We start from the raw sequence: 12,508 nt of genomic DNA on the forward strand, positions 1-12,508 counted from the left end.
AGAGATGCAACACAAGAAAAGCTCGTTTTCCCCCAAGATAATTCCTACTCTCCTGCCTCTAAGCTTCATCTGTAGTGTGTTCCCTAGCTCCATCTCATGTTCATTGACTTTTCTTTTGATGCCACATCAGGGAGAAGTGGTATTAGCTCTTCACAGAGATGCCCCATTCTTCAGGAAAACATTTCTGTTCTCAGGAGGTATTAACCAGGGTAGGATAGAACAGGCTGTGTGACACTGGAGCACTGCCTGCTGAATGAACGTATTTCATTTTAGATTTTGTTTTTCCTGTGGGAGGAGAGGCCAAGTAAATTACAACAATGTGTTTATGTGTTTCTTTAATGTAATTTTTGTGGTATACCTTGCTTTAGACATAAGAACATTTATTCGTCTGTTCTGTACATTTTCCATGTATTTTCTTTGGTTTACACAGATTAAAAAAAAATAGCTTCCCGTTTCACACATAATTTCAGTGGTGTGTGCACATGCATTCCTCACACCAACATGTTGAAAACATTTTGATGATTTTTCATCTCTGTGGGAATATAGTCCCTGAGCTCCCAGGTGCTGCATGGTTGTACACAATATATAAGCTGTTGCTGCACAAGGGTGCATTTCATCATGACATAACTGTACAAGCTACATGGCAGTACAGCTCTCTGCTCCCTTGGAAATCCCTCACTTGCATCCCTCTGACAGCAGAGTTGATGCCCCTATATTGATGTGGTTTGCAATGCCAGTATTCTGAGTAATAACCACTATCCATTTATATGTTGCCAGGCTGCTTTTCTGCTTTTCCCTGCAAACAATGTGATCCCAGTGTGTGCACGTTTGGAGTGTCTCTGTGTGTGTCTGTGTGTGTGTGTGTGTCTGTGTGTGTGTGTGTGTCTGTGTGTGTGTGTGTGTGTGTGTGTGTGTGTGTGTGTGTATGTATGTCAGCTTGTCTCACCCCACCTCCCATGTTGGACCCCCTTCCCTAATGTTGGTTTTCTGTGAGAAGAAGGAAGAGGCCACAGAGCTGGCATCTTGTGCTGGTATGTGACAGCATGCTGTGACATGCTCAGCTTGCCTGGCTCTGATGTGCAGCTGGCTGGAGCACCCGGCAGTTCACGTGAGACTCCAGTACCTTCAGCTCCTACCACAGGAGACCAGCCTGTGGGCTGGAGGGTGGGGGAAAGACTGCCAGACCTGCCTTTGATCTGAGGGAACTGGGAGGCAATGGGGACCTACACTGGGGCTACACAGACATTTTAGACATGTAGTACCATAAAACCAGGTAGGTGGGCAGAGGAAGGCTTTTTGCGCCCTGTGGGCAGGAGTTCATACATGACCTCCAGTCAAAAGGAGAATATCAGTGCGACTCCCATCAGTGAGTGGCATGGCCAGGAGGATGTGCAGGAGTATGGGAGTTTTGATTTAAATTTTGTTTTAATTACCTATCATGCTACCACAGCTCTGGTGCAGTCCAGAACAGTGCTGCAGTGATAAAGGGTAGAGGAGCAGATAGTGAAACTGGGAGCTGTGCTAATAATTTCAATAGTACTGGCAGTACAAATCTTTGTCTGTTGAGCACAATATAAACAAAGTAAGTTCTCACAAAGCCAAAATTCTCTGTCTCGGTAGCAAATAAAGTATTTTGTCACATTGCCTGCGTGATTCTTGGCAGTGCTGTTTTCATTCCCATGAGCTGATAATAATGGAGGAAAACAGCCTTGGCCTTCCAGACGTGTCCAGATGGTTGGCTAGTCAAAAGCCCTTCCAGTACCTGAACCCTGACCAACAGCATCCTTTCCCCTCTGGACAGATTGCTGGGCTGTCAAGAAATCCTCTTCCCATCATCCATCAGCTTAACTGCTGAAACCCCTGGAGATTAGCAACTAAGAAAGTGCCTATGTAGCAAAAAAATGTCAACAGTGGTCAAAATGGAGATAATATTTTTTTACACTACATTCTCTTCTATTCAGGTATACAACTTTGCAACTTTCACCATTAAATTTACAGAAAAAAAAAAAGAAAAAATATTATTTAAATATGACTGTTTAAATTTTATCTGCAGCAGTGGTGATAATCATATGGTTTGATAGCATTAATTTTCATTTCTGTCTCTGAAAAGAAAAACATTTTTTAACAGACATGTAATTTCTTCCTTGTAGAGAAATGAAGTTAAAATGAGACAGGTTTTAACCATATCGCAATTCTAGAATCACCAAATAAAGTCGAATCCTGATGAAGAAGCAGCTGGGATGCTGATCTTCATAAGATTTTTTTTTTAGATTTTGATGTATAAACCAAAATTTATAAAATTTGAGTGTGAAATATGAAGCCACAAATTAATTTCTAAAGAAACAAAATAGTGAAAAATAATGTGTTCAAAGCTTAACAATTGTTTCTTTTTCTTTAATGTTTATACCCCTTTACAGTTCAGATCAAGAGACCACAAACCAAGAATATACCCTGAAATTTTAAGTATTAGGTGCTACTTATACTATCAACTGGATTTTTTTTCTGTTAAGGCTTTATATTGTCATTATTAGATCCTTTTAATGCTCATATAGCAAAGACCTCAAGGAGAAACAAATTGCCTTGTTTGCAGAAAAATTAAAGAAAGGAAACATGGGCCTGGCACATCACAACTTATATTGATTTAATTTCTTGTTCATATGACTTTCTTTTCTTCTTTGAAAAACTGTAGCCATGGATCTCAGTTCATGCACTGCATCAATTTCATGCACCCCTTTACAAGCAGTCTAAACCACAATAGTCTCCTAAATTGTTTTAGTGTCATTAAAGCCCTTTGACATATAGTGTCTTTTGAAAAAAATTACAGACTAAAGTTAATAATGAAATAATGATGCTGCACTCAGGAGAGTGTTTGAAAAAGGGCTTGCAAACTTACCTGTCAGATACACAGTCTCTTAAAGAGATGTGGTTTGCAGTCACTTTACGGAATGATGGTCTTCAACCTCCAAAATTAAAGACAAGGGACAAGGAATATGTCTTCTTGTAGTACAACTTCCTACATGAGCAGATACTGATTGTACAGGAGGGAACAGTTTAAAAGAGGAGAGATTTAGGTTAAATGTAAGGAAGAAATTCTTTACTCAGAGGGTGGTCAGGATGCTCCATCCCTGGAAATGTTCAAGGCCAGGTTGGATGGGGCTCTGAGCAATCTGGTCTAGTGGGAGGTGTCCCTGCGCATGGCAGGGGAGTTGCAATTAAATGATCTTTAAGGTTCCTTCTGATCCAAACCATTTTGTGATTTTAAGATTTAGCCTGCTGGTAGTTTCTCACTATGATAAAACTGCCTCATTATAAGAATTTAGTAAAATACGGAGGCAACTGCTGTGCAGTGGAGAGTAATTAAAATTAAGTCATTAACTGAGATTGACCTGAAGTCACAATTCCTGTGAGTAACACCCTCTGACACTTGATGTTTGGTGGAGAATCTTGCAAAGGTTTTCAGGTAAGCTGGGAATGTGACCTGTTATCATTTCTTTTTCCCCTCTTTTGAGAAGGAGGCGTTCTCTCAAGTTCATTGCCTTTAAATTTCTCTGCTAATGTCCTAAATTATGAAAGGAAGTAGGTGGATCTACTACAGAAGAATTTCTTTAATCTTAATTTATTGCCATTTTCCTGTATTCCAATTTTATTGATGATGAGGTGATTTTTGTGTGAAGGTTTATAATTTTTTGGTTTGGTTTGGTTTGGTTTTGGCTTTTTTTTTTTTTTTTCTTTTGAAGGGGAGGAGATGAGTTCTTTTTTCTGTTTCAAGGTAATTCATCAAGTGATGTTTTCACAACACTGCATCTACAAAAATTTATTTTTGACTCTCTATTCCTGCCAGTTTATTATTCAAATATTTGCTGGTTTTAATGATTAAATATAAACACCTTAAAAATGCATAATGATGCCAATTTCCTGCCTAGTTTCCCTTTCCTAGAAGCACCTTAACAGTGCGCTATAAAGCCCAAGATAACAGCAATTTACACCTCTGCAGAGTCAATAAAATGCAAATAATGTGGTTTGTCTTGAGTATTTTCTTCTGGAAAAAAATTAATTTTATCCTGTCTTTATTCTCACACATGGGCAAAAAAGCACTAATAAGATGATCGCTGTTTATTTATTTATTTATTTACATTTTAAAGGTCAGGTAAGAATTTATCTACTACAAAAGGCTATTAGGGTATTGTGTATTAGTTGGGCACTATATAATGAAAAGGTACCTGCCTGTTGCCTTTTACTGCTATTTGCTTGCAGAGTGATATTTGTGGGTTTCAGACTGCAGAAGTAATTTTGTGTTTGGCTGAAGTCATTAAATAATGAGAGGCCATAGAGACCAGTTACAGCACAGCTCCTTGGTTTGCATTCAGATATAGAAACCTCTTCTTTATAAGTAGTACTTTATATGGGTTTTAGTTTCCATGGGATTTTTGTCACATAGCTTCACTGAACAGAACTGCTGCACCCTAGGGAGAAAAGTATCAGTGCCATCAGAGAACTAATTTTGGGAAGGCAGAGAATAAAACTGTCAGCTTTTTCAAGCTGAGAGAGTTTCCCAAGGGACTTTTTATTTTGTGAAGAAAACTACCAGAGGCTAGTAGCAGTATTGGTATTGATTTTAATGTTCAAGTTTTCAGTCATTACTTGCAAGAGCATTTTGATTCAAATGACATGACTTTGATTTTCCTTCTCAAAATGGCTTTGATTTTAAGATTGGTTTTGTCCGTTTATTACCTATAACTAAAACAATGTATTTTTAAAAATCAAGCTTGCTATTCTGATTATTTAAGTGTTACCATGAATGATTTGCATTGCACTTTTTAAAGGAAGTTTTGTTGTCATGTCCTTTTTGGTTTTGTGTCTAATTTGCCAAACTACCACAATTTCTCGTGGAAGAGAAGATCATAAATTGAATGTGCTCTGTCATATAAAGTCATAAGTCGCAAATATATATTGGTTCCTTTAGCAAATGAACTGAAATAAGATTAAAGAGCCTAAGAGGACACTAAAAGTCACTTACTTCCTGATTTACTGAACTAGAAAAATAATCACATTATTAACTCCCATCTTAAAATTCAAGACTAGTCTTCTGAAAAGTTTCCTTAATGCTTGCACCTGCTCTATAAATTTAAGCAATGCATTGCTCAGCTTTATTGCCTCCATCCTCAGATAGTGAGGTCCATAATTCCAGGGCACAGATGATTAATGCCACCCTATTTGGATTCCTGCATCTATGTGATGAGTCAGGCTGCATGGGAATGGACAGTTTTAAGTCTTTGAATTTTTTCCTATCTTTCTCTATTTTCCTGAGTGAGACTGGTCAGAATTTGTCCAAGAAGCGCTTTTCTACATACAACAAAGTGGAAAATGTAAACCATTTAAATGTCATCTTCATTTTTGAAGTAATTTTTTAAATCAGATCAAAGGTGTTTGTTTTAATAAAATTATTGCTTTGATGATGTGTTTGTTAAAACAATGGCATAAAATACTTCTGCTTAAACTTGGGTATTTTGTTGTGTTAAAACCTTTGGGATTTTTACAATTAGTTATAATATGAGGCAAGTATAATTTCAAAATGCATGTACCTTTCTTATGAGCTAAATTTCCTTTTTATCTCTTTTTTGGATCAGCATCTCTTGTTTGCTGTACATGCCTTTCAGGAAGGTCATGATTTGATCAGAATGTGCCTCCAGTCCTTCAGGACCATCTTCATCCATTCAAATGTTTGTTTATTTTTTTTCTTTTCTATTAATTCATCCCAAAGCCTCATCCTCTGTCACCTGATTACAGCCAGAGGCCTCAACCTGAAATCTTCTGAGGTGCACATTAATAAATAAGTTTGTGGCTTTGCATCTTTCTTTTCCAAATCCTACAATTCTGATATAGGTGTCAGAATCACTCCCTAATTTTTCACTTTCACATGCGAAAACCAACAAATTTCTCAATACTATGGTGGACAAGGAGCCCATGTGTATCAAGGAAGTAAAAATAACCACAATGGGAAGGGGGAAGGGTAGATGAGAGGGAAAAGTGAAGATCTAGAGCAACAGTGATAGCCAGAACTAAAGCATTAGGATAAATAATGCCATGCTCAGCATGTAATGGTTCCCTTTCCTTTCTGATCAGCTCTCAGTTAAAAATCAATTTACTTTAGTAGAGAACACAATGTGTTCTTGTGTTATTTATTAAAAAATGTATTCTCTTTGCAGCATTGTTGACTACCATCAGTAGTCAGTCTAGAAAGTACAGTATTGAGCTTGCTTGCTCAGAGAGAATATAATCAAGCTAAAAATTTTTAATAGCATGATAACAAAGATGATGTAATGGTATTTGCGCATGAAGAATAAATGTGCTAAGACAGTTCAGCCCTGAAAATAGCCAGTAGGGTTTGAAGTATAATAAAAGCCTAAAAACTCATGAGTGATTTGGAGAAACAGAATAGTCTTGTGGGGTTTTTTTCTAACATGAGCAGAGTCACCACACAAAATTATCAGGCTGCACATTCAGGATGCATAAGAAAAAATGAGTCTTCATTCACCCTCTAATTAAAATATTTTCACCATTATCACAGAGCACTATAGCTGCTCAATATATATATGACTTAAAAATATATTAATAAAAGGATTATTTATTTAGGGTCATTAAACACAAAAGGAGTATGTCCACTGTCTCAGGGAGCTCTTGGGACACAGGGCTCCAAGTATGCTGACAGTTCACCAGGGGAACATCCATTCCTGCTTGCAGTGTTCTCATATCTTTCCTGGTCATCAGCTGCTGCCCACTGTCAGAAACAGGACTAGTCAGACCTTTAGTCTGCCCCAGTGTGGCTTTTCTTACATTCACTAGAATAGTTGTATGCTACAGGCTTATTTAGTGTCCAACGCTGTGATGGATTTGAGATTTGCTGGTTGTAAGAGCTGCCCTCTTTTGGGATTCTTCAAAGACTGTTGCGCTGTGGGCCTTGCTATCATTAAGATAGATGTGGGAAGTTCACATTACCTGACTTTAGACATCTATATGTGAGGTAATCACCTGAATCCCTGCTCTGATCAGTGTAGAAGAGAATTCATGGTTATTGTTGTCTCCCCTAGGAGATAAGCTGTGCACTATGAAACACAGAGCTCTCTGTAAGGGCAGCCAAGAGATTAACACTCACTACCCTTGACAGGCATCCTCATTGGAAAAAATGGGGGGAACTGGTAAGAAAGGGGACTAAGTAGAGAATTGTACTCTGGTTCTGCTTCCTCCCTCGTGGAGCACACTGCAAAAAAAAAAAAAAAAAAAAGAGGAAATGTGGCTTCTGAAATTTTTTTTTTCAAGGAGAGGGTGGTGTATTTCCTAAAACAAGACTGCAAGGGCAAGTCAGCTGGAAAATCTCTCTGGCATACAGACTTCAACCAGTTTTGGGGTCCACAAAGATGTTAAAGACATCTTTTGTTATCCAGAAATATCCTATTCTTCCTTTGTGAGTGTAACACATCTGCAAAATATAAATTTGACTAGAAAAAATATGTTAATTCCCTGATTGTCATGTATTTTCTCCAAAATCCCAGTTCTACGATTCAGAAGGATAGCTAGGAGTGAGAAAAATGAATTTAAATCACTCCTGCTCTAAAAAGCTGTATAATGGAAATGAAACTGTCTAAGAATAATATCAGGCAGGAGGGGTACACAGAGCAGAGCATCTGAAGGGTGGCACAAGGAAGAGTGGTCTGCTATTGCTCAGGTTTAGCGGAACAGGACTGTAGCTCCTGGAGGCTGAATTCATTCACAATAGAATTGTATCAGATCTATGATATATTATTTTGAGTATTGTTTCTGTGTGCAAGATAAAAATCATCTGTCTTTTTGCCACAGAAGTTTGTTACGTCAATGTTTTTCCTACCATCAGTGAAAAGCAAGTTCCCAAATATCTGTATCTATACTTAAAATTATACCACCACCTTTAACTATATATAATTTTCAAAGCTGAAAATCATTCCCTTGTTGATCTGCATCTGTAATAGGTCATTGTTTCTTTGTGATGACACTTAAATTGCTCACCACTTTTTCTTCAGACAAATTAAATGTACCACAATGGAAGGTACTCCATCTGTACCCTCATCAGTAAAGAGGAACAGGCACTTCTAAGACACTATTCATCCTAACCTAAAGCAGAAATCTTATCTAGGGGAAGCTGTTGGTACGACTGGCAAGGGAGGCATAATGGGAATCTGAAACAGTCCATGCACTGCATGGAGGCAGTCCACAGGAGGAGAGAATTGTTTCTTTAGAAGTTATTAAATAACGAAAGAAACTGAAGCTGGTTTTATACCTTTTTTGTGTAATTAAGAGGTAGGTCTCTAAAGGACAATTCTTGCTTAATAATATTCATTTAATAAGGCTTGCATCATCAAAGAGATCCTGCTGCACATGTCTGACCTCTCCTTCACCTTCTTCAGATGTATCAGCTCATGCTAGAAGTACTGCAATGTGCTCCAGCTGCTCTTCTGAGAGACATGGCAAAAGGAATGGACTGTGATATGGCAGGAAACCTTTCTGCATTGATCTTTATTATGGTGAATATTCAAGTCCTCAGATGTGTGAGTAATATGAGATCAGGTTTCCTGAACTACTGATCTGCATGGTGATGGATCAATAAAAGACACTGCAGTGTCTCTTAACAAATTTTTCCTCTTTACATGCAACACATAACGAACATCAAACTAGCTTATGAGATGAGTGTATACTACAGTTTGACATTTTTCTTCTTTCCTTAAAAAATTAAAAAAGTCCAAAAATCATGGGGTCCTATGCTGGATCCATGGACTCATTGCCTGTGAATCTGGAGAATACTTCTTGTGTGGTCAGCTAAATCTCTTTCTTGAAAAAATCAGTCTCTATTCAAACAGCAATGGAGGCTCAAAGACTTCTCTCAGAGGCTTCATTCTAAGGTCTCACCATCCTTTTGCTGAGGAGGTATCATAACACAGAGATCCACAGCTGTTTTAAGTGGAACATTGGAACTTAACACATGTTTAAATTAAAAATTACTCTGTTTTTCATAGAGTGAAGGAAATCTTCAGAATAAGTAGTGCTTACTCATTTGAGATTGCAGGTACCTGTAACTTGGCTGGGAGATGTCAATAACTCAAATCTTTACTCTGAGCAATGAATTTGTGTGTTTGAGCACCAGCTGAACACTGACTCATATGGGAACAGGGAGCGGAGAAGCAGCTCTGGTTCTCTGGACCTACCAGTCAGCAAAGAAAGGATTATGTGCTGTTTGCAAGTGTCAGGAAAAAAAAAAAATTGGTACTCACTTGTTCTGTAATTTAAAAAGACAACTAACCACATGTGGAGGATTTAAGGCAGGCAAAAGAGTAAAAGGGAAGTGAGAGAAGGGATGGCAGCAAATTGTTTAATGTATTAGGATGTCTATCTTAATGTGTTTTTTGGAGCTTTATCTAATGTTGGAAGCTGCTCTCAAATTTAATAGTTCTTTAAGCAGCCACCCACCCTTTGCCATAGGGTATTGCAAGCAGCCTGGGGCACTGCTTCCTGTGCAGACACAGGAAGCTGGAGATGGACCAACATGTGTATGGCTCGCCTTCAAAAATTGCAGGCTGCATAACCACAGCTTATTGCTGATGTGTCTGAGTTTGGCAACTTTTTCCTGAATGACTGAAGGCAGCATCAGAAAACTGGGGAGCCTGAAAACTGAGTGTGGCCTGGCAGTGTCCATCTCAATAGGAATCAGAACTCTCTATGGCCCAAGTTTATTTCAGAATGGCACCATGGTCCTCTTAATTAAAAAAAAACAAAAAAAAACAAAACTAAAAAACCTTCTCTCTGTCTTTCCATGAACTGTCTGAGCTTGTAACACATGAAATAGCTCTTGTACATCCTTATACTATGTTCTTCTGGCTCCAGCCATGGAGAACATGTAGACATGGGATGTCTACCACTGAGTACATGTTGTTTTATTATACAGTCACACTTCTGTGAAGTGTTGGATAGTAACGTTGTTGGCTATAAAGGTTTGAAGGATGTTTTCTTGTTTGTTTTGAGAATTCTGTGATAGGGCTACCTAAGACTAATGAATGAAAAAGAAATGGTATCAGTAGCAGTTAAAAGGTAATTTAAAGAATTAACAGCAGGAAAAGAGAATGCTGTACACAAACTACTTTATACATTTCAGACCTTCTTTTTAAACAGAAGCAGGTGGTATGTTTCCTATTGTGAATCCAATGCTTTTTACTGGAAATCAATCACTCCTTTCATGGGAACCCATTAGAAACTTTAATAATAGCAATCTATTGCGCCTCACTGATAGGTTTTCCAGCAGTCTAATCTTCTGGACTTGTATTTACCAATGATTTAGAATGGCTGGCTTCTCTAAAATACATTAATTGGTTGTAGTCCTACTGTGCTTAAAGTCTTGCAAAACGATGTTGTATATTGATCATAGTCTTCCTCTGGGATTCTGGGGAATCAGCCTGGTGTAGTTTGGAGCTAGCTTGGTTTCATGCTAGAGGATTGGTGCATTATTCATTTAAAAAAACCAAATAATAATTAAAAAAAAACAACAAAAAAGCAACTGTAAATGTAAGGGAAGAATGAATTTATGAGATATCAGATTTAGGTGATTTTGGCACTTCAGACTGAAGCTTCAGGCCCTCGTTTGAGAAAGTCTGCATTATTTTCCCCATCCCCTGTGAAACTGCAATCCTCTGCTTCCCACCACATTGTGTCTTGTATTGTGTCTCCAAAAGGGACTAGTGAGAAGAGCAGGCTGGAGCTTGGGTCTTCAGTTTGAATGGCAAGGAGCTCTTTGAAGTGCTGGGAGGCTATAAAGGACTCAAAACATCTCTTTTAAGGAGTGATAGACATTCTATTTCCAGATATATTTTTAGTTTTCACTGTGATTATAACTTGCATGTGTTTGTCTCTGTCTTTGGATATGAAGTAAGGCACCCTTTCAGCTGGGTGAAGAAGGTCCTTCTCTTCTGTCTGCTTTAGGAAGAGAACAAGAGTGTGTGCTGAGAGTGATGCATGTGTCTGCCCGCTCTCACGTATGGGCTGGTCAGGGGTCAAATTTCTTTTCTGATATAGGGATGACCTGAAGGAATCTTCCTGTCAAATTCAAGTGTCTGTGAGAGAGACTGACCATGCTATTGTATTTGTCAAAATTTGATATTTCAATATTTAAGAAGTTATTTACTGAGTGTTTTAAATATTACATATTCAAGCAGAAAAGCAGGTATACTTTGGATGAATACTTAAAAGTTTTGAAGACAGTATTTGGACATTGGGCATAAGTTCATTTAGTGGGAAAAAGGGTTCCAGTTAGTAGAGTAACAAGACTAATTTATCTAATGATGTATTTATGCATGAGTCTGAAATGTTATTGTGAGCAGTCTAAACTAGTTAATTGGAAAGTCTTAATATAAAAAACCTTGTTAGACATTTCTGTTTTTTCTAAGCAGCTTGACTCTTAATCTTCAGTAGTGCTGTGACTCCAAGGGTGGTAGATTTGTTTTCAATAAATTGTTATATTCTTAATCAACAATAGTGTCTTATATATGCCTATTTCAGCTATGTAATCTGATGAAAAGAAGACATTGAGAATGGGGGAAGTTGTTTTTATAGCATAAATCTATAATGTGTTGTTTGTGTTGTTTATATTGTTTGTAGTAAGAAGAGAAACTTTTGTGGGTCTAGATTTGTTATTGTTGAAATCTTATTTGAAGATTTATAAAGCTTTTAACTTATTGTTTTACTATATAAACATATTTTTTTAAAAATACCAAGAATTTGATGTGTGTGCAAAGATATATCTTACTGAAAAAAAAAGTGTATTATTGTAGGAGTGCAACCCCCCGCTGTGTGGGGAATAGCGCGCTCTGACTCCATCTTGCAGAAGGCTGAATAACTTATTAAGCTAAATTATATTACATTAATACTATACTATACTAGAACTATATCATACTAAAAAAGATAATAAGGAAAAACCTGTGACTGTCTCCAGACAGTCACAACACAGCTTTGACCCAACTGGCCAATCAATCCAAACAACCATCACCAGTGTCCAGTTAGCAAATCACTCTTCGGTAAACAACCTCCATAACACATTCCACATGTGCCAAACAACAGGAGCAGCAAATAGAGATAGGAATTGATTTCTTCTTTCTCTGAGCTTTCTCACTGGGTCTCACAATTTCCCAGGAAAAATCCTGGGAGAGAGAATCATGCCTCTGTTCAGAGAATGTGAATGCTAGTGTATCTGATTTATGCCTGTCCAAATGTCCAAAAACATGCAGCCATATATCAGTCCTCATTGGTGAAATACATACTTGCATGTTTTTTTATAAGAATGAATAAAGTTATCAGGCTGTGGGGCGGCATGGATACAGGGTTGAGTCTGCTGCTTCATCCTGCTGGGATGGGGCACTGGGCAGAGCTGATACCAAGTGTTAAGGCGCAGGGGCATAGGGAAAGGGGCTGCTCGCACAGCAATGCTTTGCTGCCC

Source organism: Taeniopygia guttata, chromosome 3 (genome assembly GCF_048771995.1).
Source record: "Taeniopygia guttata chromosome 3, bTaeGut7.mat, whole genome shotgun sequence".
Classification (NCBI taxonomy): Eukaryota; Metazoa; Chordata; class Aves; order Passeriformes; family Estrildidae; genus Taeniopygia; species Taeniopygia guttata.